Source organism: Bos taurus, chromosome 5, assembly GCF_002263795.3.
Source record: "Bos taurus isolate L1 Dominette 01449 registration number 42190680 breed Hereford chromosome 5, ARS-UCD2.0, whole genome shotgun sequence".
Lineage (NCBI taxonomy): Eukaryota > Metazoa > Chordata > Mammalia > Artiodactyla > Bovidae > Bos > Bos taurus.
In genome coordinates, this window is record NC_037332.1 from 90,288,554 (window position 1) to 90,293,265 (window position 4,712).

The 4,712-nt window shown below is 41.6% G+C and overlaps 1 pseudogene; it reads right to left on the reverse strand.

Annotated features, from left to right (window-relative positions):
- Positions 1-1,377: 1,377 nt before the first annotated feature.
- On the reverse strand, positions 1,378-1,569 carry LOC112446619 (hypoxia-inducible lipid droplet-associated protein-like; annotated as a pseudogene).
- Positions 1,570-4,712: the final 3,143 nt, after the last annotated feature.

The following is a 4,712-nucleotide window of genomic DNA, read 5'->3' on the forward strand; positions in this document are numbered from 1 at the left end:
CATCAAGAGGCTTTTTAGTTCCTCTTCACTTTCTGCCACAAGGGTGGTGTCATCTGCATATCTGAAGTTATTGATATTTCTCCTGGTAATCTTGATTCCAGCTTGTGCTTCTTCCAGCCCAGCATTTCTCATGATGTACTCTGCATATAAGTTAAATGAGCAGGGTGACAATATACAGCCTTGACGTACTCCTTTTCCTATTTGGAACCAGTCTGCTGTTCCATCCAGTTCTAACTGTTGCTTCCTGACCTGCATATAGGTTTCTCAAGAGGCATATCAGGTGGTCTGGTATTCCCATCTCTTTCAGAATTTTCCACAGTTTATTGTGATCCACATAGTCAAAGGCTTTGGCATAGTCAATAAAGCAGAAATAGATGTTTTTCTGGAACTCTCTTGCTTTTTCCATGATCCAGCGGATGTTGGCAATTTGATCTCTGGTCCCTTTATTGCACATTATATATAAGAAGGGAGTTTCCACAGAAGAAGGACATGATCAGATTTAGAAAGACAATGCTGATTGTAGTATAAAAGTTAATCAGGATTGAGGTAGAATGTAATAATAAGAAAGACTAGAGGACAGTGACTTTCTTATCTCTAGGAGAAAAACTAGATACTGAACTAGGGCAATCATAATAGAATAAGGAGGAGAGTTGGCATTTGAGAGACATTTATAAACATCAATTTTTTTCCTGCAAGATTTTTTTTGAAACATACATTCAACTTTATTTCATTAGAAAAATTTACTTAAGCCACATGATGGCCAAAATGTCCATGTCCCAAGCAGGCACTGTCATTCCCCTGCCCACTTCAGACCAATAATCACACACAGACTTGCTAAGTTGGAGGAAGAACTTTAAAAAATGTAAAAATGAGAACAGGACACAGAAGACTCCACCTTTCCCCTTCCTACAGCCAACCCTAACACCTCTTAACTGTTATCTGCACACAGAGGAGCTCTCATGAGAGAAAAGCTGAATACCAACTAAACTGACCATAAGACACCCAAGTCCAAAGGAATTCTTGGCAGATGCTTAGAAAGTAGGGTTGAAAATAACACCATCTCCCAACAGCTAAAGTTGCAGCACAAGTACTCATCTAAGAGAAGACAAAGCCAGGCTGCTCAGGACATCTAAGCAGACGCAGTCTGGGGAAGAGAGTGAGATCCCGCCATTCCACAGCCACAGGCGACCCACTCAAATCTGTGATAAAACAGGCCTTTTTCAGAACAAGGAGTATCCAATGAAGAGGCCCTTTGAGGGCCTTGTAACAGTTAGTTCTCTGATAACACTGACATTGAGAATGCCTGCCCAGAAACTGGTAGAGCTGGAGGTATTTTGGACACTGTTCTAAGGTCGTAGCCGGTGGACGGAGGTCTTATCATACCACTCTGGATAGATGGTCTGGAACGCCCTTGGGGGCTCTTTGTTGGGAAGCTGACCTCTGGTAGTCCAGTAGCTCCCAGGAGATGGGCTCTCCAGTAAGCCCTCCAGGGACTTCATTAGACTAATGAGTTTAATGAAGATGGAGAACAAGGTCAGCTAAGAGATAGATGTTCAACCTATGCTTCATGGTGGCACCAAGGATCCCTCTCCTTAATAGAGCAGTAGAGTTGCCTTCTGCTTCTGGAGGGCTCTGGATCCTCCAAGAGGAAGGGCCAGGAGTGGCCTATTTGCTCTAATAATGGGTCGCATGGAATCAGAAGGAAAATCAGTTAATGAAATGTCAACCCAGACACCTCTCCCTAGATAAAAGTGCAGCTCTCAGCGAAAACTCATTTTATTTTTAAAATACATTGCATGTAAAAAGTAAAGGAGAAAAGGAAAGATATACCCATTTGAAAGCAGAGTTCCAAAGAATAGCAAGGAGAAATAAGAAAGCCTTCCTCAGTGATCAGTGCAAAGAAATAGAGGAAAACAATAGAATGGAAGACTAGAGATCTCTTCAAGAAAATTAGAGATACCAAGGGAACATTTCATGCAAAGATGGGCTCGATAAAGGACAGAAACGATATAGACCTAACATAAGCAGAGGATATTAAGAAGAGGTGGCAAGAATACACAGAAGAACTGTACAAAAAAGATCTTCACGACCCAGATAATCACGATGGGGTGATCACTCACCTAGAGCCAGACATCCTGGAATGTGAAGTGAAGTGGGCCTTAGAAAGCATCACTACGAACAAAGCTAGTGGAGGTGATGGAATTCCAGTTGAGCTATTCCAAATCCTGAAAGATGATGCTGTGAAAGTGCTGCACTCAATATGCCAGCAAATTTGGAAAATTCAGCAGTGGCCACAGGACTGGAAAAAGTCAGTTTTCATTCCAATCCCAAAGAAAGCCAATGCCAAAGACTTTAAACTACCACACAATTGCACTCATCTCACACACTAGTAAAATAATGCTCAAAATTCTCTAAGCCAGGCTTCAGCAATACGTGAACCGTGAACTTCCAGATGTTCAAGCTGGTTTAGAAAAGGCAGAGGAACCAGAGATCAAATTGCCAACATTAGCTGGATCATCAAAAAAGAAAGATTTCCAGAAAAACGTCTATTTCTGTTTTATTGACTATGCCAAAGCCTTTGATTATGTGGATCACAATAAACTGTGGAAAATTCTGAAAGGGATGGGAATACCAGACCACCTGACCTGCCTTCTTGAGAAACCTGTATGCACGTCAGGAAGCAACAGTTACAGTTAGAACTGGACATGGAACAACAGACTGGTTCCAAATAGGAAAAGGAGCACATCAATGCTGTATATTGTCACCCTGCTTATTTAACTTATATGCAGAGTACACCATGAGAAATGCTGGGCTTGTAGAAACACAAGATGGAATCAACATTGCTGGGAGAAATATCAATAACCTCCGACATGCAGATGATACCACCCTTGTGGCAGAAAGTGAAGAAGAACTAAAGAGCCTCTCGATGAAGGTGAAAGAGGAGAGTGAAAAAATTGGTTTAAAGCTCAACATTCAGAAAACTAAGATCATGGCATCTGGTCCCATCACTTCATGGCAAATAGATGGGGAAACAGTGGAAACAGTGGCTGACTTTATTTTGGGGGGCTTCAAAATCACTGCAGATGGTGATTGCAGCCATGAAATTAAAAGATGCTTATTCCTTGGAAGGAAAGTGACCAACCTAGACAGCATATTAAAAAGCAGAGACATTACTTTGTCAACAAAGGTCCATCTAGTCAAGGCTACGGTTTTTTCCAGTAGTCATGTATGGATGTGAGAGTTGGACTATAAAGAAAGCTGAGTGCCAAAGAATTGATGCTTTTGAATTGTGGTGTTGGAGAAGGACTCTTGAGAGTCCCTTGGACTGCAAGGAGATCCAACCAGTCCATCCTAAAGGAGATCAGTCCTGGGTGTTCATTGGAAGGACTGATGTTGAAGCTGAAACTCCAATACTTTGGCCACCTATTGTGAAGATCTGACTGATTAGAAAAGACCCTGATCCTGGGAAAGATTGAAGGCAGGAGAAGAAGGGGACAACAGAGGATGAGACGGCTGGCTGGCATCACTGACTCAATGGACATGAGTCTGGGTAAGCTCCAGGAGTTGGTGATGGATAGGGAGGCCTGGCGTGCTATGGTTCATGAGGTCACAAAGAGTCAGACAGGACTGAGTGAGGGAACTGAACTGATACAAGTTTTTCCCTTTTAAGAGACTTAAAAGTACCCCAAGAGTTCCACTAAGACAAGAAACTCCACTTTCCTTCTAACAAATTACACATGTAATCTTTCCCCACTTATTACTATCAGTTCAGTTCAGTCGCTCAGTCATGTCCAACTCTTTGTGACCCCATGAATCGCAGCACACCAGGCCTCCCTGTCCATCACCAACTCCCTTATTACTATAATACTAATCAATAAAATAATCTTACTTGCATTTGGAAAATAACATATTAATACACAATAGTTGAACTAGGCTCAGAAATCAAGCTCAATTTTTTTTCCAAGAGTTGGAAGAATTTCTTTCGTAGTTTAAATTCCTGAGCCTTCTGAATTCTCATGTCATCAACATCACTCTTTCTTCATCTCTGGATTGATGGAATATTCTTTATCAACTGGATGTAATGGAGTCAGGGAAGGCCAAGAGGAAAGGAGGAATCTTCCATTTCTCGCTTAAGAAACAGGAATGAAGATGAGGCCATGAACTAAAGTAGGGAACATGACAGAACTAATCACTTTGCCAAGGGAAAATAACAGAGTCGGTTTTGAGATACAATGTCTAAAAGTTCCCACAAGACATCTAAGAAGAGATGTTCTATAGAAAGTTGGAAATTATCTACAATCCAAGAAAGAGACTGCACCAAGAGGTACAGATTTGAGAGTCAAATTTTTGAAAAATCAAAAACTCTGAATCAGTACCACATTCATAATGAAGCCATGGTAAGAACTGCAGCAACAGAGGAGGCAAGCAAACACCACTACTCTCAGAGCTTTGTGCCCAGGGAAGACATCACAAAACTGTCAGAGCTCTTTCTTGCTAAACCCAAATGAGATTTCAGAAACCTCAGTACTGCTCTTCCAACATCTACAACCTACCAACCAGAGTTAGCACTTTTAAGTAAAAATCCATTTGTCTCTAGAGAATAGAATGTAAACATGGGGCAGGGGGTAGGATGAAGATCAATCCCAGGGAGACTGGGATTGATGTGTGCACACTGCCATGTGAAAAACAGCTAGTGGGAAGCTGTGGTACAG